Source organism: Oncorhynchus clarkii, chromosome 25 (genome assembly GCF_045791955.1).
Source record: "Oncorhynchus clarkii lewisi isolate Uvic-CL-2024 chromosome 25, UVic_Ocla_1.0, whole genome shotgun sequence".
Lineage (NCBI taxonomy): Eukaryota > Metazoa > Chordata > Actinopteri > Salmoniformes > Salmonidae > Oncorhynchus > Oncorhynchus clarkii.
In genome coordinates this window covers 43,914,940-43,938,897 of record NC_092171.1, presented here as the reverse complement: position 1 = coordinate 43,938,897, position 23,958 = coordinate 43,914,940, and the positions used below count along the sequence as shown (strand labels likewise).

Below are 23,958 nucleotides of genomic sequence, written 5' to 3'. Positions count from 1 at the left end.
TCTGCACATCTAAACCAGTGTTTAATTGCTATATTGTAATTATCTCGCCACTATGGCCTATTTATTGCCTTACCTCCCTTATCCTACCTCATTTTGCACACATTGTATATAGTCAATAATACAATAGGAAAAAGTCTGATTGTTTACTCCATGTGTAACTCTGTTGTTTTTTGTTGCACTGCTTTGCTTTATCTTGGCCAGGTCGCAGTTGTAAATGAGAACTTGTTCTCAACTTGCCTACCCGGTTAAATAAAATAAAAACTGATAGTAAGTTCTTAAGACCTGCGACTAGCCCCACGGAGATTTGATGAATATTGAGGAAAAAACAAATATATGAATCTCAAACGCTGCTTTTCATTGCTGACCTGCAGATGTCACTAATGGACATTGTGTTAAAAGCTCAGAGTAATTAATCGTTTTTCAGCACAATGTGGTGAATGCCCCAGAGGCTTCAGAAAGCCTCGGTTTCCCATCACTGACATACACTTGCCTCGATGCCAAGTAGAGGTGGCCGGGTGTGCACAATATGGTCTTGCCTGCAACTCGCGTCCTCTGGGCAAGACCAGGGAAGAACCCAGCCCCTCTTCTATTGGCTCCTAGCCGATAGGAGAACTAACATGCTGACTACACCGCTGGCGTGCACTGCAAAATAAATTTAGACATGTTATTCAATTATTGCACCCGCACTGCTTGCGAGCGTCTGCGTTGTCAAGGGCTAAAATAGAAGTCAGTTCTATTTCTGAAGCAGATCACGCTGCAAGTCCTGCCTCTCCCATCTCCTCATTGGTTTATAGAAGCAGATACCCACGTACCATCTCCTCATTGGTTTATAGAAGCAGATACCCACGTACCAAGCTAGCTTAATAGGACAAATTATCTAGCAACTGCAAGCTAGCTAACTAGGACAAATTAGCTAGCAACTGCAAGCTAGCTAACTAGGACAAATTAGCTAGCAACTGCAAGCTAGCTAACTAGGACAAATTAGCTAGCAACTGCAAGCTAGCTAAATAGGACAAATTAGCTAGCAACTGCAAGCTAAAATTCCCATAAATGTTTCAGAGTTTGTTTTGATATTTTAACCTGTGTGTCTTGATCGCGTTTGGTGTGGATGGGACAAATTCAATTTGCACACGATTGCGGGTGGTCTGGTTTGGGTACGGTGTAGCGGGTTAGGAGAATGACATTTAAGGTTAGGAAAAGGGTTAAGTTTAGCTAAAATCCGACAAGGAAGTAGTCAAGAGACGAGGTGGTAGGGTTTCCCTGGACTCTTCTTCACTGGTTTTGGACAGGATGTGGGTCACAGTCAGACTCTTCTCGGCGGGCAGGGAGTGAAACTCAACACTTGGCCGACATGCGTAATATCCCATTTTAGTCATCGTCAGATTGTGTGTCACGATCCCAACAGCCCCTGTTCTGTTGACTCTTCAAATCCGACCTCGTTGAGATTCTCAGTGTTATTCACGTCAAATACAATAGCGAGGAATGTGATCAGACTGACACACACACAGCCACTTATCCACCTCCTGACTCCCTTTCCTCCTTCCTGGAAACATTTCCCACAGAGATTAGGTTATGGGATGGAGTCTGAATAACTGTCAACATTCACCATGAAGTCTTTCTAGAACCCATCATGGCTGTTTCCTATTCTTCTTCTGCTATGAAGTGATTTCAACAATCACTCCCGGCAGATTCATTCAAGATGATTTTTCTGTGAATGCAGTTTGATTGCCCACTAGTAAAACGAACATGGGCTGTTGATTGGTTTGTGTGTTTCCATTAGGGGAAGGAAATGACCAAAACAAATGTGTGTTGTCATTAGTATCCTCTAACCACATGACTCCTATTGATTGGTTGGTTAGTCTGTTGTCATTAGTATCCTCTAACCACATGACTCCTATTGATTGGTTGGTTAGTCTGTTGTCATTAGTATCCTCTAACCACATGACTCCTATTGATTGGTTGGTTAGTCTGTTGGCATTAGTATCCTCTAACCACATGACTCCTATTGATTGGTTGGTTAGTCTGTTGGCATTAGTATCCTCTAACCACATGACTCCTATTGATTGATTGGTTAGTCTGTTGGCATTAGTATCCTCTAACCTCATGACTCCTATTGATTGGTTGGTTAGTCTGTTGGCATTAGTATCCTCTAACCTCATGACTCCTATTGATTGATTGGTTAGTCTGTTGTCATTAGTATCCTCTAACCACATGACTCCTATTGATTGGTTGGTTAGTCTGTTGTCATTAGTATCCTCTAACCACATGACTCCTATTGATTGATTGGTTTCTGTTGTCATTAGTGTCCTCTAACCACATGACTCCTATTGATTGGTTGGTTAGTCTGTTGTCATTAGTATCCTCTAACCACATGACTCCTATTGATTGATTGGTTTCTGTTGTCATTAGTGTCCTCTAACCTCATGACTCCTATTGATTTTGCTGCTGAAATCATCCAGTTTGTTGTTGTTGGTCAATATGATGTTCTCGTTAGCAGCAATGAGGCCCTCTGCTCTCTCCTGGCACTCCCTTTTTTGGCTGGGCTTTTTCAGAGCAACGACAAACTTGATATCACCGTCTTTGTGCATGTTTGGAGCTCATATCTTTTCATCCTCCGGAGGATGACTGTGAAAATGCTTTGTATCAACAAAAAAAAACCTTGGCTATGACCGAGGAGCAAGAATGTCGGCCCGGTACTAAGTCTGTGACTGCATCTCTACATAGTGAACTACTTTTAACCAGGCCCTGGTCAAAAGTAGTGCACTAAATAGGGAATAGGGTGCTGGTCTATAGTAGTGTACTAAATAGGGTGCTGGTCTATAGTAGTGCATTAAATAGGGAATATGGTGCTGGTCTATAGTAGTGTACTAAATAGGGAATAGGGTGCTGGTCTATAGTAGTGCATTAAATAGGGAATAGGGTGCTGGTCTATAGTAGTGTACTAAATAGGGAATAGGGTGCTGGTCTATAGTAGTGCATTAAATAGGGAATAGGGTGCTGGTCTATAGTAGTGTACTAAATAGGGAATAGGGTGCTATTTGGAACTGTCTGTCGTGTAAATTCAGCGCTAAAGCCCATTTTGAAAGTAAATGTTCCCGCGTTGGTCGGAGACGGCATTCACGGTAAACGTTGCACATGTCGGCTTAATCGTAAGTTACCGTTACATTTCTAGCGCGAAATCTGATACGCTTCAGCCATACGGATTGAATAGAGCCCTTAGCTGATGCTAGGTCGGTGTGTTTTTGTGTTGGGTCTCTGGAGGCCTTCTCCTCACCTAGCAACCATCCGTCCATGTGACTGACTGATCAGTGATACAGTACCTGTCAACAGACAGATAAGCCGGCTGAGGCAAGCCGGCTGAGGCAAGCCGGCTGAGGCAAGCCGGCTGAGGCAAGCCGGCTGAGGCAAGCCGGCTGAGGCAAGCCGGCTGAGGCAAGCCGGCTGAGGCAAGCCGGCTGAGGCAAGCCGGCTGAGGCAAGCCGGCTGAGGCAAGCCGGCTGAGGCAAGCCGGCTGAGGCAAGCCGGCTGAGGCAAGCCGGCTGGCCGTGCTAGCCGGCTGTACTACGACTGCATTCAGAGTTGATGGTTTATTTAATCACTCCAGTCTGATAACCAGGGAGTAGCACAGCAGTGGGATTCGTCCTGCTGGTGTTCTGCTGTTCTGATTGGTTCACTCCAATCATTCAGTCCGTGACCTGGTAAACAGATTGGTCCTGCTGGTGTTCTGCTGTTTGTGGGACAAGATGATATTTTTCCATGTAAAATGTTCCATCCTAAAATGAGGAATGTGCGATGGCTTTGACTTCTTGTCAAACAGATGGAAAAGGGTTCGGAAATACATTAAAAATACAACGTTGAAGTAGAGACTCCTGACAACTGATATCAACACTTAGCGAAGGCAGGTTAAAGGATCCTGAACTAAGTTTGAAGTTTTAAGAAACATTGCATTGTGCCTTGACGTTCCGTTACCAACAGCTCACGTATCGTGACACACGGCTCTGGCTGGCCGAGTCTGTCTGTCTCTGTCTGAACAAAATCATTTAATTCAGAATGACACTTTTATTTTTATTTTTTTTTCTTCTTCACCCAGACAATTGACAGGAGCCAAATTGTATTTATTGGCTTTTCAACAACAACAAAAACAGACATAAGCCGGCTAATGGAAAACCCTAGTGCTGACCCAGTTTTCAGCACAACTACCTCATAATGGGTTTTCTGAAATCAAAGAACTAGTTTTGACGCTCTTCAGTTCCCGCTTTGCACAGGTTGCTGCGCTAATGTGTTACCATGGTGACACACTTATACTTGTCTGTTTATGATGAGAATCATCATTCACACAATTTTTAGACTTCTCAAAGCAAATATAATCACTGCGTCATCACTCTGTCTCCAACTGGCTCAATAGACCTCTGAATCACATCATTTGGAAAGGGCTGTCTGTCCTATATTTCTAAATTGACTATAATTCAGCTCTCTCCATTGGGCTGTACTGTCTGGAGGGAGCAGGGCCCCTCCGCCGGGCTGTACTGTCTGGAGGGAGCAGGGCCCCTCCGCCGGGCTATACTGTCTGGAGGGAGCAGGGCCCCTCCGCCGGGCTGTACTGTCTGGAGGGAGCAGGGCCCCTCCGCCGGGCTGTACTGTCTGGAGGGAGCAGGGCCCCTCCGCTGGGCTGTACTGTCTGGAGGGAGCAGGGCCCCTCCACTGGGCTGTACTGTCTGGAGGGAGCAGGGCCCCTCCGCCGGGCTGTACTGTCTGGAGGGAGCAGGGCCCCTCCGCTGGGCTGTACTGTCTGGAGGGAGCAGGGCCCCTCCGCTGGGCTGTACTGTCTGGAGGGAGCAGGGCCCCTCCGCCGGGCTGTACTGTCTGGAGGGAGCAGGGCCCCTCCACTGGGCTGTACTGTCTGGAGGGAGCAGGGCCCCTCCGCCGGGCTGTACTGTCTGGAGGGAGCAGGGCCCCTCCACTGGGCTGTACTGTCTGGAGGGAGCAGGGCCCCTCCACCGGGCTGTACTGTCTGGAGGGAGCAGGGCCCCTCCACTGGGCTGTACTGTCTGGAGGGAGCAGGGCCCCTCCACTGGGCTGTACTGTCTGGAGGGAGCAGGGCCCCTCCGCTGGGCTGTACTGTCTGGAGGGAGCAGGGCCCCTCCGCTGGGCTGTACTGTCTGGAGGGAGCAGGGCCCCTCCACTGGGCTGTACTGTCTGGAGGGAGCAGGGCCCCTCTGCCTTATCAATTCTCTCCAAGCTCAAGGACTGATAGGGAGGAATTACTTGTGTGTGATTCGGTAACATTGTAGTTGGAGGAATGAATTGCAGGCTTGTACTTTACCCTGTGTAGGTCACAGAGGGACAAAGGTCGTCCCTGATACCTGACGTGATACCTGTCATAGCTGATACCTGTCATAGCTGATACCTGGTGTGATACCTGTCATAGCTGATACCTGTCATAGCTGATACCTGTCATAGCTGATACCTGATGTGTGTGTACCTGTCATAGCTGGTGTGTGTGTGTGTGTGTACCTGTCATAGCTGATGTGTGTGTGTGTGTGTGTGTGTGTACCTGTCATAGCTGATACCTGGTGTGCGTGCGGTCACCTGTCATAGCTGGTGTGTGTGTGTGTGTGTGTGTGTGTGTGTGTGTGTGTGTGTACCTGTCATAGCTGATACCTGGTGTGTGTGTGCGCGTGCACCTGTCATAGCTGGTGTGTGTGTACCTGTCATAGCTGGTGTGTGTACCTGTCATAGCTGATATCCGTTGTGTGTGTTTGTGCCTGTCATAGCTGATATCCGTTGTGTGTGTTTGTGCCTGTCATAGCTGGTGTGTGTACTGGTCTGTCTATTTGAACTCGTCAGTCTGTGTTGGTAATCCTGTTGAACGTGTCTTAAAATAAAAAATAAAAAAAAGTATTTTGTAGTGGCGCTGCATAAGTGTTGTTCTCCACTTTCTGGAGGACTGAGTTTTGAAATCAGTGGAATTAGAGTATGATAACTAAGGAGATGGAGGAAACACCGGTCTCTGGATTACATCTTCAAACTAAGGGCAACCGTGGCATGGCATTCCTGACAGGGAGACGCGTCCTTGATGCATGTTGATGTACACAGGTAATATAATGTAGCTAGCTAATGCTAGACTTTCAGATATTACACGTTTCTAATTTTGACCGAAAGTGGTTTCATTTCAAGCCAAAGTGTACTGTTAGCTAGGTAACGTTAGCTGGCTGGCTCCCTACCTGATGTTATAATTCGTTTCCCAGAGCCGTTTTGCTGCTCTGGTTAGAGCCTAATGTTAGCTAGGTAACATTGAACATGGTTGGTTAGCTCCCAGTACTGTGGCATTGTTGGTGCTTTGTTCACTGCACAGTTGAGAGCATCTTTGCTGGCTTTATCACCGCTTGGTATGGCAACTGCTTGGCATCCGACTACAAGGTGCTACAGAGGGTAATGCGTTACCCAGTACATCACATGGGCCAAGCCTCCTGCCATCCATGACCTCTATACCAGGCGGTGTCAGAGGAAGGCCCAAAAATGGTCAGTCTCCAGGCACCCAAGTCATAGACTGTTCTCTTTGCTACTGCACGGCAAGCGGTGCCAGAGTGCCAAGTCTGGGACCAAAAGGTGCCTTAACAGCTTCCACCCCTCCCACGCATGACGCAGCATGTGTCTGGTTTCTCTGACCTGTTAATGTTGACACAGCGTGTGTCTGGTTTCTCTGTCCTGTTAATGTTGACACAGCGTGTGTCTGGTTTCTCTGTCCTGTTAATGTTGACACAGCGTGTGTCTGGTTTCTCTGTCCTGTTAACCTGTTGCGACGACCAAACCCGGATCCGGGATTCTATTTATAGACCTAAGCTCATTACCATAACGCAACGTTAACTATTCATGAAAATCGCAAATGAAATGAAATAAATATGCTAGCTCTCAAGCTTAGCCTTTTGTTAACAACACTGTCATCTCAGATTTTCAAAATATGCTTTTCAACCATAGGAAAACAATCATTTGTGTAACAGTAGCTAGCTAGCGTAGCATTTAGCGTTAGCATTAGCGTTAGCATTAGCGTTAGCATTTAGCAGGCAACTATCACAAAAACAAGTAAAGCCTTCAAATAAAATAACTTACCTTTGAAGAACTTCTGATGTTTTCAATGAAGAGACTCTCAGTTAGATAGCAGATGCTCCGTTTTTCCAAAAATATTCTTTGTGTATTAGAAATAGCTCCGTTTTGTACATCACATTTGGCTACCAAAAAAAAAAAAAAAAAAAAAAACGAAAATTCAGCCCTCAAAACGCAAACTTTTTTCCAAATTAACTCCATAATATTGACTGAAACATGGCAAACGTGGTTTAGAATCAATCCTCAAGGTGTTTTTCCACATATCTCTTCAATGATATATCCTTCGTGGAAGCCTGGTTTCTCCTTGCTCTCAAATGGAAAAATAATTGCACCTGGCTTTACGCTCCAATTTCGACGCAGGGACACCAGGCGGACACTTGGAAAATGTAGTCTCTTATGGTCAATCTTCCAATGATATGCCTACAAATACGTCACAATGCTGCTAACACTTTGGGGGAACGACAGAAAGTGTAGGCTCATTCCTTGCGCAATCCCAGCCATATAAGGAGACAATGGAAAACAGAGCTTCAGAAATTCTGCTCATTTCCTGGTTGATGCATCATCTTGGTTTCGCCTGTAGAATGAGTTCTGGGGCACTTACAGACAATATCTTTGCAGATTCTGAAACTTCAGAGTGTTTTCTTTCAAAAACTGTCAAGAATATGCATAGTCGAGCATCTTTTCGTGACAAAATATCGCGCTTAAAACGGGAACGTTTTTTATCCAAAAATGAAATAGCGCCCCTAGAGATCAAAGAGGTTAATGTTGACACAGCGTGTGTCTGGTTTCTCTGTCCTGTTAATGTTGACGCGAATAATAGTTATACATGTGCTTTATGAGTAGTGAGTGATCCCAGGGTGCTTTATGGCTGGTGAGGGATCCCAGGTTGCTTTGAGTAGTGAGTGATTTTAGGGTGCTTTGAGTAGTGAGTGATTCTAGGGTGCTTTGAGTAGTGAGTGATTCTAGGTTGCTTTATGAGTGGTGAGTGACCCCAGGGGCGCTTTGTGAGTGGGGAGTGACCCCGGGGGCGCTTTGTGAGTGGGGAGTGACCCCGGGGGCGCGTTGTGAGTGGGGAGTGACCCCGGGGGCGCTTTGTGAGTGGGGAGTGACCCCGGGGGCGCTTTGTGAGTGGGGAGTGACCCCGGGGGCGCTTTGTGAGTGGGGAGTGACCCCGGGGGCGCTTTGTGAGTGGGGAGTGACCCCGGGGGCGCTTTGTGAGTGGGGAGTGACCCCGGGGGCGCTTTGTGAGTGGGGAGTGACCCCGGGGGCGCGTTGTGAGTGGGGAGTGACCCCGGGGGCGCGTTGTGAGTGGCGAGTGACCCCGGGGGCGCGTTGTGAGTGGGGAGTGACCCCGGGGGCGCGTTGTGAGTGGGGAGTGACCCCGGGGGCGCGTTGTGAGTGGGGAGTGAACCCGGGGGCGCGTTGTGAGTGGGGAGTGACCCCGGGGGCGCTTTGTGAGTGGGGAGTGACCCCGGGGGCGCTTTGTGAGTGGGGAGTGACCCCGGGGGCGCTTTGTGAGTGGGGAGTGACCCCGGGGGCGCGTTGTGAGTGGGGAGTGACCCCGGGGGCGCGTTGTGAGTGGGGAGTGGCCCCGGGGGCGCGTTGTGAGTGGGGAGTGGCCCCGGGGGCGCGTTGTGAGTGGGGAGTGGCCCCGGGGGCGCGTTGTGAGTGGGGAGTGGCCCCGGGGGCGCGTTGTGAGTGGGGAGTGACCCCGGGGGAGCTTTGTGACTGGTGAGTGACCCCGGGGGCGCTTTGTGAGTGGGGAGTGATCCTAGGGTGGCAACACAAACATTCTGTGATTTCAATCAGCTGTTTTAAACTAGCTGTTTGCTGATGTAAGAAGCTAGTAGTGTAGTTACAGAACGCTAGTGGATTTATATTAAGAAGCAACGTTGTTGTCGTCAACATTGTTGCATGTGTTGCGTTGACCATGCACACTGAACACAAGTGTCTCGTGGGCGAGGAACATCAAATGCACTCCTTGAGTGACAGGGGGGCGTGGCTAGGTCAGTGTGGAAAGTGAGGAGAGAGATGACTCAAGTAGCGAAGTAAACTATAAAAATGGACATTGCACATGGCGTGTCACATTTTAACAAATCAAACATTAAAATACCGGTATAGAAGGTAAAGGTACCTGTTTACCATAAAATACGGTAGACCGCCCAGCCCTAACACACAGTCAACAAAGTCATTTTTATTTTGTTACATCCATTCAAATTATAATAGTACCTCACAATATTTTGAAATATCTTTCCAACACTTTCCCCCTCGATTATCTGTGTCGATAATAAATAGGCTATGGACATGTTGCATGTATTTTAATGATGGTCAGTTTCCTCTTCGTGCTATGTCATGTCTGTCCCATTCATACTGTCCTTGTCAAGTCATTATCTTATTGCCTACTTTCAGAAAGCCAAAGGTAGGCCTAGGTTTTTAAAATGCGTTTTAATAAAAGGACAAGTATTTTCTCTTGTATCTGACATAAGAATCAAACTCTCCTGTCATGATGTAATCTGGTAAAAGGCCTGTTTTCAGTAGGCTACATTATGTCTCTCCTGTCATGATGTAATCTGGTAATAGGCCTGTTTTCCGTAGATTCGACTACCATATGTCTCTCCTGTCATGATGTAATCTGGTAATAGGCCTGTTTTCCGTAGATTCGACTACCATATGTCTCTCATGATGGTGTTCTCTCTTTGAAGAACATATGCTACTGCCGTGGAATGAATTCAGCAACAGGGTTTGTGACGTTATGCCAATATTTCAGGAAATGTGGGAGGAAACCCATTTGGACTTCATTTGAATGGTTGTGTGTATAAAAAAAAAAAAAAAAAAAATATGCAGAAAAGCCATCAGAGAAGGCAGGCATATGTTTATTTTGCCTCCTTTTATTGTTGTCAATACGAAAATGGAGACAGAACCTCTCCAGAGTCTCTGTGCCCAGTGGGTTCCCCTCTCTCACATCCCTCACGGCCCCGGGACCTCAGTCCAGCGTCTCTCACGGCCCCGGGACCTCAGTCCAGCGTCTCTCACGGCCCGGGACCTCAGTCCAGTGTCTCTCACGGCCCGGGACCTCAGTCCAGCGTCTCTCACGGCCCGGGACCTCAGTCCAGCGTCTCTCACGGCCCGGGACCTCAGTCCAGCGTCTCTCACGGCCCCGGGACCTCAGTCCAGCGTCTCTCACGGCCCGGGACCTCAGTCCAGTGTCTCTCACGGCCCCGGGACCTCAGTCCAGCGTCTCTCACGGCCCGGGACCTCAGTCCAGCGTCTCTCACGGCCCCGGGACCTCAGTCCAGCGTCTCTCACGGCCCGGGACCTCAGACCAGCGTCTCTCACGGCCCGGGACCTCAGTCCAGCGTCTCACACACTGTGGTTTATTTAAGCAGTAATATTTTCCTGACACACTCCTCTTCACTGATGGCCTGGGGGTTGAGGTTGCTTGGTGTGACACAACTTTGACTTCTGTTGTTTTATTTAGGAGAACAGCTGACTCTGTCACCGGGGCTTCTGTTGTTGATATGGGAGAACCGCTGACTCTGCCACCGGGGCTTCTGTTGTTGATATGGGAGAACCGCTGACTCTGTCACCGGGGCTTCTGTAGTTGATATGGGAGAACCGCTGACTCTGTCACCGGGGCTTCTGTAGTTGATATGGGAGAACCGCTGACTCTGCCACCGGGGCTTCTGTAGTTGATATGGGAGAACAGCTGACTCTGTCACCGGGGCTTCTGTAGTTGATATGGGAGAACAGCTGACTCTGCCACCGGAGCTTCTGTAGTTGATATAGGAGAACAGCTGACTCTGTCACCGGGGCTCTCTTTGTGCAGGAAATGTCCTTTATCAGCTAGTTTTAAAGAGGTGCTGATGAGACAGGAATACTGGGCTCAGCATGATTTAGAAATTCTGATTTAGCAATTTCTCTCTCTGGCCCACCATCCTAACAGGCAGGCCAAGTGTGTGTGTGTGTGTGTGTGTGTGTATGAGCCAGGTCACAGGCAGGCTGGAGGTAGCATGACTGTTGTCCCAGCAGGAAGTTCCTGTTGTACTCTGTTCTCTTATCACTCCTGCTGCTAAACACACACACACACACACACACACACACACACACACACACACACTACTTACTGTCATTACTTGTTTGCCCTAGAACAGCCATTCCCAAACTGGGGTATTTCTACCGCCTGGCACAGTTCCTGGTATATGTCCGTTACGTTTACGGGGGGTCAATTAAGGAAGACATCCTCTTCCGCAAACCACTGGAAACCAGGACAACAGGAGAGGATATTTTTAAAGTACTGGACAGCTTTGTGACATCAAATGGACTTTGATGGTCAAGATGTGTTGGTATCTGTACTGATGGGCGTAAAAGCCATGACAGGGAGACATAGTGGAGTGGTAACGCGCGTGCAAGAAGTTGCTCCTGACGCCACCTGGGTACACTGCAGCATCCACCTAGAGGCTCTTGGGTACACTGCAGCATCCACCTAGAGGCTCTTGGGTACACTGCAGCATCCCCCTAGAGGCTCTTGGGTACACTGCAGCATCCACCTAGAGGCTCTTGGGTACACTGCAGCATCCCCCTAGAGGCTCTTGGGTACACTGCAGCATCCCCCTAGAGGCTCTTGGGTACACTGCAGCATCCCCCTAGAGGCTCTTGGGTAGACGGCAGCATCCCCCTAGAGGCTCTTGGGTACACTGCAGCATCCCCCTAGAGGCTCTTGGGTACACTGCAGCATCCCCCTAGAGGCTCTTGGGTACACTGCAGCATCCCCTTAGAGGCTCTTGCTGCCAAGGGAATGACAGACAGCTTGAAAGATGTTTTGGACACTACAGTGAAAATTATTAACTTTGTTAACTTCTTGACGCAACCCATCCCGTTAGCGGGATGATTTATCAATAACCGCTGAATTGCGGAGCGCACATTCAAATAATATTCATGAAATCACAAGTGCAATATAGCAAAACACAGCTTAGCTTTTTGCTAATCCACTCTGTCGTGTCAGAGGTCTGTCTCCGCTGTGGCTGCGTGGCCCTGAGGGGGGTGGCTGCGTGGCAGAGGCCCTGAGGGGGGTGGCTGCGTGGCAGAGGCCCTGAGGGGGGTGGCTGCGTGGCAGAGGCCCTGAGGGGGGTGGCTGCGTGGCAGAGGCCCTGAGGGGGGTGGCTGCGTGGCAGAGGCCCTGAGGGAGGTGGCTGCGTGGCAGAGGCCCTGAGGGGGGTGGCTGCGTGGCAGAGGCCCTGAGGGGGGTGGCTGCGTGGCAGAGGCCCTGAGGGGGGTGGCTGCGTGGCAGAGGCCCTGAGGGAGGTGGCTGCGTGGCCCTGAGGGGGGTGGCTGCGTGGCAGGGGCCCTGAGGGGGGTGGCTGCGTGGCAGAGGCCCTGAGGGGGGTGGCTGCGTGGCAGAGGCCCTGAGGGGGGTGGCTGCGTGGCCCTGAGGGGGGTGGCAGAGGCCCTGAGGGGGGTGGCTGCGTTGGCAGGGGCCCTGAGGGGGTGGCTGCGTGGCAGAGGCCCTGAGGGGGTGGCTGCGTGGCAGAGGCCCTGAGGGGATGGCTGCGTGGCAGAGGCCATACAGTGCATTATGAAAGTATTCAGACCCCTTGACTGTTTTTAAATGTTATGTTACAGCTTTATTCTAAAATGGATTAAAAGTTTAAACATTTCCTCATCAATCTACACACAATACCCCATAGTGACAAAGCAAAAACAGAAATACCTTATTTACATAAGTATTCAGACCCTTTGCTATGAGACTAGAAATTAAGCTCAGGTTCATCCTGTATCCATTGATCATCCTTGAGATGTTTCTACAAGAACAGTGCCTGTCTTGTTCATGGGCAGAACAACAGATTTGTACCTTGTAAGATCGAATCCCCGAGCTGACAACCTTTCGGTTACTAGTTCAATGCTCTAACCACTAGGCTACCTGCCGCCCCGGTAGGGGGACCAGTGGGTTTCGGGAAATGTGCTTTTGGGGCGGTGATTTGATACTCCGGGCAGCTGCGACAATAGTCTTCCGCGGCCCTCCTAATCCCGGGCCAGTGGAACCGGGTGGCGATTCATTCCTGGGTCTTCTCCATTCCCAGGTGCGCCCCCAACAGGTGGGTGTGGGCCAGCTGAAGAAGGGTTCCCACGTAGCATCGGGGAAGCAACAATACCTCTCGAAGTTCCCCCTGTTGGCGTGACACCTGATACAAAAGGTTATTCTTGATTTGGAAATGGGGGTACCGCCAGTCACTCACCCCCAGAAGTAGCTGTCCATCCGCCGCTATCACTTGGGCTCCGGCGGCTTTCAAGTTCGAATCCTCCCACTGGGCAGTCCCAAGTTGTCCCCACAGTTGGCTCCCAGCGGGTATTTCGACTGGCCCCTTGAAATTGAGGAGGGGGAGGCTTAGCTCCTCCTCCAGTGGTTCCCCATGGGGTTCGTGTTCTGGCGCCGCCTCCAACTCCGTAGATATAGGTTGGTCAACCACTTGCTTCTGGGCTGTACAGGCGACGGACGGTTCATTCTCACTCTCATCTTCGGCCGGCTCGTACCTTTTTCCTCAGCTTGTCTCTGCTACAAGCTTGGCAGAGCTTGGGGAGAAACTCCCCAAATACAAGTGTGCCAAGCTTGTAGCGTCATACCCAAGAAGACTCGATGCTGTAATCGCTGCCAAAAGGTGCTTCGTCGAAGTACTGAGTAAAGGGTCTGAATACTTATTTAAATATATGTATGTGTGTGTGTAAAAATTTGCACACAAATAACATTGCTTATGCTTTGTGGGGTATGGGGTATTGTGTGTAGATTGATGAGGGGGGAAAAATAATGTAATCATTTTTAGAGTAAGGTTGTAACGTAACAAAATGTGGAAAGAGTCAAGGGGTCTGAATACTTTCCGAAAGGCACTGTATTTCAACAAAATGGTAGCACTATACAGCCCTGCTGATCCTTAACCCCCTGAACTCTATCCCTGGTCTCTGTAGTTTCCACCCTAGCCTCTGACCCTTGTGTCACCCTGACCTGTGTCCCCTGGTAATTGTCGTTCCCACCATGACCCTTGTGTCACACTGCCCCGTGTCCCCTGGTAATTGTAGTTCCCACCTTGACCCTTGTCTCACTCTGCCCCGTGTCCCCTGGTAATTGTAGTTCCCACCTTGACCCTTGTCTCACTCTGCCCCGTGTCCCCTGGTAATTGTAGTTCCCACCTTGACCCTTGTGTCACTCTGCCCCGTGTACCCTGGTAATTGTAGTTCCCACCTTGACCCTTGTCTCACTCTGCCCCGTGTCCCCTGGTAATTGTAGTTCCCACCTTGACCCTTGTCTCACTCTGCCCCGTGTACCCTGGTAATTGTAGTTCCCACCTTGACCCTTTTCTCACTCTGCCCCGTGTCCCCTGGTAATTGTAGTTCCCACCTTGAACCTTGTCTCACTCTGCCCCGTGTCCCCTGGTAATTGTAGTTCCCACCTTGAGCCTTGTCTCACTCTGCCCCGTGTCCCCTGGTAATTGTAGTTCCCACCTTGAACCTTGTCTCACTCTGCCCCATGTCTCCTGGTAATTGTAGTTCCCACCTTGAGCCTTGTGTCACTCTGCCCCGTGTACCCTGGTAATTGTAGTTCCCACCTTGACCCTTGTCTCACTCTGCCCTGTGTCCTCTGGTAATTGTAGTTCCCACCTTGAGCTTTGTCTCACTCTGCCCCGTGTCCCCTGGTAATTGTAGTTCCCACTCTACCCTGCTGTGTGTAGTTAAGCTAGCCCAGGTTTATGTAACACCTCTCTTCCTTTACGTAACCAGCCCAGCGCTGAGCATGCCAGGAAAATTGGATTACCGCGGTAACAACGTTTCTCATTCTTTCATGTGTGTCTCCTCTCCAGAGCTACTACAGAGCTACCATGTTCCACCTTGACTTAGTGTTCTCTCTCTGTGTGTGACGTCACTGGGCCGTGGGTTACTATGTAGGCGTGATTTGTGGGTTCGATGCTGATACCGTGTTTTGTGTAAATGGGTTCTAAGATACGCTGTAATATGGTGGTTTGCTGGTTTTGTGTTGCAGTGCAAGACTGCAGTGTCCTGAGTCAGACACACGGGCAGAATACTGTAGACGGTGCTAGCAACTAGCCAGGGAGTTCTGCAGAGTTGTTCAATGTTTTCTCTCTTCCTCTCCCTCCTCTCTCTTTCCCGCTCTTCCCTAGGATCCTTCTGTAGGGTTTAATCAGTTTTACATTCCTGGGAGATTATTGAAATAGTACTGGGCTGGGTACAGGACATCTGCAGCAGTGCTATAGCTACTCTCTGCTCTGCTGCCTTCCTTCCTCCCTCTTTCTGTCCTCTTTCTTTCCCTCTGATCAGTGAAGTAGAGCGAAAGTTCATGTCTGTTTGTCAGTCAGTAAGGATGGTATGGTGTGAGAGCATGATCCAGTACTCTGTCTCGCTCTCTGTGTGTCGTGCCCTCTGTCTCTCTCTCGGCATGTCTCGTGCCCTCTGTCTCGCTCTCTGTGTCTCGTGCCCTCTGTCTCGCTCTCTGTGTCTCGTGCCCTCTGTCTCGCTCTCTGTGTCTCGTGCCCTCTGTCTCGCTCTCTGTGTGTCTCGTGCCCTCTGTCTCGCTCTCTGTGTGTCTCGTGCCCTCTGTCTCGCTCTCTGTGTGTCTCGTGCCCTCTGTCTCGCTCTCTGTGTGTCTCGTGCCCTCTGTCTCGCTCTCGGTGTGTCTCGTGCCCTCTGTCTCACTCTCGGTGTGTCTCGTGCCCTCTGTCTCACTCTCGGTGTGTCTCGTGCCCTCTGTCTCGCTCTCTCCACCCCCCCTTCTCTGTCCTGGTGGGAGCCCCAGTCTTAAAGGCCCCTCAGTACTGGGCTTATTAAGAGGAGAGTCCTCGTCATGACTGTAAATACTCTGGGGCTGTGACCGCTCCTGCAGGGCTTGATTTGTGTACTGTACCAGGCTGTGCTGTACACCACTGTACCAGGCTGTGCTGCCCTGTACACCACTGTACCAGGCGGTGCTGCCCTGTACACCACTGTACCAGGCGGTGCTGCCCTGTACACCACTGTACCAGGCGGTGCTGCCCTGTACACCACTGTACCAGGCGGTGCTGCGCCGTACACCACTGTACCAGGCGGTGCTGCGCCGTACACCACTGTACCAGGCGGTGCTGCGCTGTACTCGGCTGTGCTGTACTAGGCTGCAGAGAGAGTCAGCGGGAGGAGGAGGAGCGAGTGAGTGGGAGAGAAAGTATGCAAGCTGTTACCAGTCAATAACGTGGCCTAGTGGTTGGATAAGACAGGTGGTAACATTACAAGATGTCCAGGGTTCAGAGGTCATGGCTTTGTTGTGGCAGAGAAGCTGTGTTTACTTTTCCTCCCCTCTTCATGTCTTTTTCTGCAGTGACAGGCGCCTGCCTAAGCTCTGCAGTGAGCTGAGACATGATATGACCTAAATAAACAAGTGTGGAGAGGGAGCACGAGGGAGGGGGGAGCGGGCGGAGGGACCGAGCGGGAGAGAGGGCAGGGCGATCCCAATGCTCTAACCACTAGGCTACCTGCTGAAATGGAACTCCGGTGCATCCTGTTTCCACTGATCATCCTTGAGATGTTTCTACAACTTGATTGGAGTCCACCTGTGGTAAATTAAATTGATTGGACATGATTTGCAAAGGCACACACCTGTCTGTATAAGATCCCACCGTTGGCAGTGCATGTCACTATATATATTTTGCATTTGTCCATCACTAAGAAGACTTCCTGTTGTATTTGATAAGTCGTGATCCTTGAATGAGCTGGGCGGTCTCATTGGTTAGATGGCAACCAAAGAAGAGCCAATTCCTTGGCTGAATGTTTTTCAAATTTGCAAAAATGTCTAAAAACATATTTTTGCTAAGTCATTATGGGGTGTTGTGTGTGTGTGTGTGTGTGTAGATTGATGAGGGGTTTAATCAAATTTTTTAAAAGGCTTTAACGTAACAAAATGTGGCAAAAGTCTGAAAACTTTCCAAAAGCTCTGTACATACATTCATTTATTCACATACAACAACAAACAAAAACAGCAACAAAAAAAAACTGAACGTCCAGTTTCCTAAACACGAGCCAAGCCACGACTTAAACCCAGGCTGATGAAAAATAGCCATTGCCCTCTAGTGCAGAACCTGACATTATCTGCTTTCAGAAACCCTGTTAAGAGGGTCTGTAAGAGATCACGTTTGCCGCGAATTCAGCCAGGTTTTTAACTAATGGCGAAATTCATACTTTAGAAAAGCGGAGAAGAACGGTAGAAAAAAACGCTAACATGAAGCATTTGTTGTAAATAAGGTTAAATGAAGGTTAAATGAAGGTTCAATAAAAAACGCTAACAGGAAGCACAGGGAAAACATGGCAGGTGAACAGAACTCATCCAGAGCTCTCTGACTACTGACAGAAATACATCAGATATCTGATGGCAAACATTTAGTAGTGAATTACATCCAAGAGTAACTTCATCACCTCATGTGCAGCACAACAGAGACTCTCCTATAGATACACAACTCAATGGGCTCCTCCAATAGATACACAACTCTATGGGCTCCCCCAATAGATACACAACTCTATGGGCTCTCCCAATAGATACACAACTCTATGGGCTCTCCCAATAGATACACAACTCTATGGGCTCTCCAACAGATACACAACTCTATGGGCTCTCCAGCAGATACACAACTCTATGGGCTCTCCAGCAGATACACAACTCTATGGGCTCTCCAACAGATACACAACTCTATGGGCTCTCCAACAGATACACAACTCTATGGGCTCTCCAACAGATACACAACTCTATGGGCTCTCCAACAGATACACAACTCTATGGGCTCTCCAACAGATACACAACTCTATGGGCTCCCCCGATAGATACACAACTCTATGGGCTCCCCCGATAGACACACAACTCTATGGGCTCTCCAACAGATACACAACTCTATGGGCTCTCCCAATAGATACACAACTCTATGGGCTCTCCAATAGATACACAACTCTATGGGCTCTCCAACAGATACACAACTCTATGGGCTCTCCAACAGATAAACAACTCTATGGGCTCTCCAACAGATACACAACTCTATGGGCTCTCCAACAGATACACAACTCTATGGGCTCTCCAATAGATACACAACTCTATGGGCTCTCCAATAGATACACAACTCTATGGGCTCCCCCGATAGATACACAACTCTATGGGCTCCCCCGATAGATACACAACTCTATGGGCTCCCCCGATAGATACACAACTCTATGGGCTCCCCCGATAGATACACAACTCTATGGGCTCCCCCGATAGATACACAACTCTATGGGCTCCCCCGATAGATACGCAACTCTATGGGCTCTCCAACAGATACGCAACTCTATGGGCTCCCCCGATAGAAACACAACTCTATGGGCTCTCCAATAGATACACAACTCTATGGGCTCTCCAATAGATACACAACTCTATGGGCTCTCCAACAGATACACAACTCTATGGGCTCTCCAACAGATACACAACTCTATGGGCTCTCCAACAGATACACAACTCTATGGGCTCCCCCGATAGATACACAACTCTATGGGCTCCCCCGATAGATACACAACTCTATGGGCTCCCCCGATAGATACACAACTCTATGGGCTCCCCCGATAGATACACAACTCTATGGGCTCCCCCGATAGATACACAACTCTATGGGCTCCCCCTATAGATACACAACTCTATGGGCTCTCCAACAGATACACAACTCTATGGGCTCTCCAACAGATACACAACTCTATGGGCTCTCCAACAGATACACAACTCTATGGGCTCTCCAATAGATACACAACTCTATGGGCTCCCCCGATAGACACACAACTCTATGGGCTCCCCCGATAGATACGCAACTCTATGGGCTCTCCAACAGATACGCAACTCTATGGGCTCCCCCAATAGATACACAACTCTATGGGCTCCCCCAATAGATACACAACTCTATGGGCTCCCCCGATAGATACACAACTCTATCGGCTCCCCCGATAGATACGCAACTCTATGGGCTCTCCAACAGATACGCAACTCTATGGGCTCTCTCGATAGATACACAACTCTATGGGCTCTCCAACAGATACACAACTCTATGGGCTCTCCAACAGATACACAACTCTATGGACTCTCCAACAGATACACAACTCTATGGGCTCCCCCGATAGATACACAACTCTATGGGCTCCCCCGATAGATACACAACTCTATGGGCTCCCCCTATAGATACACAACTCTATGGGCTCCCCCTATAGATACACAACTCTATGGGATCCCCCTATAGATACACAACTCTATGGGCTCTCCAACAGATACACAACTCTATGGGCTCTCCAACAGATACACAACTCTATGGGCTCTCCAATAGATACACAACTCTATGGGCTCCCCCGATAGATACACAACTCTATGGGCTCCCCCGATAGATACACAACTCTATGGGCTCCCCCGATAGATACACAACTCTATGGGCTCCCCCGATAGATACACAACTCTATGGGCTCCCCCGATAGATACACAACTCTATGGGCTCTCCAACAGATACACAACTCTATGGGCTCTCCAACAGATAAACAACTCTATGGGCTCTCCAACAGATACACAACTCTATGGGCTCTCCAACAGATACACAACTCTATGGGCTCTCCAATAGATACACAACTCTATGGGCTCCCCCGATAGATACACAACTCTATGGGCTCCCCCGATAGATACACAACTCTATGGGCTCCCCCGATAGATACACAACTCTATGGGCTCCCCCGATAGATACACAACTCTATGGGCTCCCCCGATAGATACACAACTCTATGGGCTCCCCCGATAGATACGCAACTCTATGGGCTCTCCAACAGATACGCAACTCTATGGGCTCCCCCGATAGAAACACAACTCTATGGGCTCTCCAATAGATACACAACTCTATGGGCTCTCCAATAGATACACAACTCTATGGGCTCTCCAACAGATACACAACTCTATGGGCTCTCCAACAGATACACAACTCTATGGGCTCTCCAACAGATACACAACTCTATGGGCTCCCCCGATAGATACACAACTCTATGGGCTCCCCCGATAGATACACAACTCTATGGGCTCCCCCGATAGATACACAACTCTATGGGCTCCCCCGATAGATACACAACTCTATGGGCTCCCCCTATAGATACACAACTCTATGGGCTCTCCAACAGATACACAACTCTATGGGCTCTCCAACAGATACACAACTCTATGGGCTCTCCAACAGATACACAACTCTATGGGCTCTCCAATAGATACACAACTCTATGGGCTCCCCCGATAGACACACAACTCTATGGGCTCCCCCGATAGATACGCAACTCTATGGGCTCTCCAACAGATACGCAACTCTATGGGCTCCCCCAATAGATACACAACTCTATGGGCTCCCCCAATAGATACACAACTCTATGGGCTCCCCCGATAGATACACAACTCTATCGGCTCCCCCGATAGATACGCAACTCTATGGGCTCTCCAACAGATACGCAACTCTATGGGCTCTCTCGATAGATACACAACTCTATGGGCTCTCCAACAGATACACAACTCTATGGGCTCTCCAACAGATACACAACTCTATGGACTCTCCAACAGATACACAACTCTATGGGCTCCCCCGATAGATACACAACTCTATGGGCTCCCCCGATAGATACACAACTCTATGGGCTCCCCCTATAGATACACAACTCTATGGGCTCCCCCTATAGATACACAACTCTATGGGCTCCCCCTATAGATACACAACTCTATGGGCTCTCCAACAGATACACAACTCTATGGGCTCTCCAACAGATACACAACTCTATGGGCTCTCCAATAGATACACAACTCTATGGGCTCCCCCGATAGATACACAACTCTATGGGCTCCCCCGATAGATACACAACTCTATGGGCTCCCCCGATAGATACACAACTCTATGGGCTCCCCCGATAGATACACAACTCTATGGGCTCCCCCGATAGATACACAACTCTATGGGCTCTCCAACAGATACACAACTCTATGGGCTCTCCAACAGATAAACAACTCTATGGGCTCTCCAACAGATACACAACTCTATGGGCTCTCCAACAGATACACAACTCTATGGGCTCTCCAATAGATACACAACTCTATGGGCTCCCCCGATAGATACACAACTCTATGGGCTCCCCCGATAGATACACAACTCTATGGGCTCCCCCGATAGATACACAACTCTATGGGCTCCCCCGATAGATACACAACTCTATGGGCTCCCCCGATAGATACACAACTCTATGGGCTCCCCCGATAGATACACAACTCTATGGGCTCCCCCGATAGATACACAACTCTATGGGCTCCCCCGATAGATACACAACTCTATGGGCTCTCCAACAGATACACAACTCTATGGGCTCTCCAACAGATACACAACTCTATGGGCTCCCCGATAGATACATAACTCTATGGGCTCTCCGATAGATACACAACTCTATGCTCACCAGCTCAGCTTTCTACCGTTGAGCTATTTACAAACAAACATGAGACTGGCTCAACTGTTCTGGGGAACTACGGTAAACTTCATGTTAAATAATGAGACTGGCTCAACTGTTCTGGGGAACTACGGTAAACTTCATGTTAAATAATGAGACTGGCTGAACAGTTCTGGGGAACTACGGTAAACTTCATGTTAAATAATGAGACTGGCTGAACAGTTCTGGGAAACGACAGTAATCTTCATAATGTGAAAATCAAAAGAAATCAGCCAAGACCTCAGAACAAAAAATTGTAGACCTCCACAAGTCTGGTTCATCCTTGGGAGCAATTTCCAAACGCCTGAAGGTACCATGTTCATCTGTATAAACACCATGGGACCACGCAGCCGTCATACCCCTCAGGAAGGAGACGCGTTCTGTCTCCTAGAGATGAACGTACTTTGGTGCGAAAAGTGCAAATCAATCCCAGAACAACAGCAAAGGACCTTGGGAAGATGCTGGAGGAAACAGGAAAATTTGTGGGCAGAACTGAAAACGCGTGTGCGAGCAAGGAGGCCTACAAACCTGACTCCGTTACACCAGCTCTGCAAGGAGGCCTACAAACCTGACTCAGTTACACCAGCTCTGCAAGGAGGCCTACAAACCTGACTCAGTTACACCAGCTCTGCAAGGAGGCCTACAAACCTGACTCAGTTACACCAGCTCTGCAAGGAGGCCTACAAACCTGACTCAGTTACACCAGCTCTGCAAGGAGGCCTACAAACCTGACTCAGTTACACCAGCTCTGCAAGGAGGCCTACAAACCTGACTCAGTTACACCAGCTCTGTCAGGAGGAATGGGCCAACCAAAATTCACCCAACTTATTGTGGAAGGTTACACAAAACGCTTGGCCCAAGTTAAACAATTTAAAGGCAATGCTACCGAATACTAATTGAGTGTATGTAAACTTCTGACCCACTGGGAATGTGATGAAAGAAATAAAAGTTGAAATAAATCATTCTTCACTATTATTCTGAAATGTCACATTCTTAAAATGATCCTAACTGACCTAAAACAGGTTTTTTTTTTTTTTACTAGGATTAAATGTCAGGAATTGTGTAAAAACTGAGTTTAAATGTATTTGGCAAAGGTGTATGTAAACTATCCACTTCCAACTGTATACACACGGTACACCGCCCAAGCCTTACGCACAGCCTCCACAAAGTGGAAGCAGGTATTATAAAAATACTATTTGTTTTTGATAATTCAATTATCAGTTACCTATTACATTAATTCAGGGTTTCGTTCATTATACCAAACTCAGGCCATATCAAATGTATTTATATAGCCCTTCTTACATCAGCTGATATCTCAAAGTGCTGGACAGAAACCCAGCCTAAAACCCCAAACAGCAAGCAATGCAGGTGTAGAAGCACGTTGGCTAGGAAAAAACTCCCTAGAAAGGCCAAAACCTAGGAAGAAACCTAGAGAGGAACCAGGCTATGAGGGGTGGCCAGTCCTCTTCTTGGTAGAGAGGAACCAGGCAATGAGGGGTGGCCAGTCCTCTTCTGGGTAGAGAGGAACCAGGCAATGAGGGGTGGCCAGTCCTCTTCTGGCTGTGCTGGGTAGAGAGGAACCAGGCTATGAGGGGTGACCAGTCCTCTTCTGGCTGTGCTGGGTAGAGAGGAACCAGGCTATGAGGGGTGGCCAGTCCTAGAGATTATAACAGCACATAAATAGATTGTAAACCGGTTCCTCTGGTAACACTAGTCTACTAAATAAATATAATCTATTTTTTGCAGCCTATATTCGATTCTGGCATCCCTCTCTATTTCTCATAACTTAAATGTGCCACAAAGAGGAATATGTATCTTGTATAGAACACACAACAAAAGCCAAGTGGATAAATCATTACTGGTTTTGTTTGCAGAGGAAACGTGGACTGTTCCAGCGTCTTCAAAGCCTCCAGGGGTAAATATTTGTTCGTGTTTCATATGTTTTGGGGCGTCACGGCGATGATGACTACCGCGGAAACACTGGTTCTCTGCAACTTGACTGACTTCCTTCCCCACCGTAGAACACGCCCACAGGGTTATTTGGTTAGAGCTGTTAGTGTAATTCTTCCTGTCTTTTATCTAGTGGCATCCTCTCATACACTGCTCTCTCGCTCTCTCTCTTCTCTCGCTCTTGTCCCTTCTCATGCCCTTTTCCCCCTCTCCCTTCTCGCTCCCTCTTTCCCCCTCTCCCTTCTCGCTCCCTCTTTCCCCCTCTCTCTTCTCGTGCCCTTTTCCCCCTCTCCCTTCTCGTGCCCTTTTCCCCCTCTCCCTTCTCGTGCCCTTTTCCCCCTCTCCCTTCTCGTGCCCCTTTCCCCCTCTCCCTTCTCGTGCCCT

At 48.9% G+C, this 23,958-nt stretch overlaps 1 protein-coding gene across 1 annotated transcript in view; it reads left to right on the top strand.

The window, feature by feature from the left end:
• The window catches only part of LOC139383654 (protein numb homolog), a 73,440-nt gene that overhangs the window by 2,145 nt on the left and 47,337 nt on the right, over window positions 1-23,958 (top strand). The window contains exon 2 of the mRNA XM_071128190.1: window positions 23,499-23,539. The gene's annotated coding sequence lies outside the window, so the exon portion shown is untranslated. The remainder of the gene's footprint in view (window positions 1-23,498; window positions 23,540-23,958) is intronic.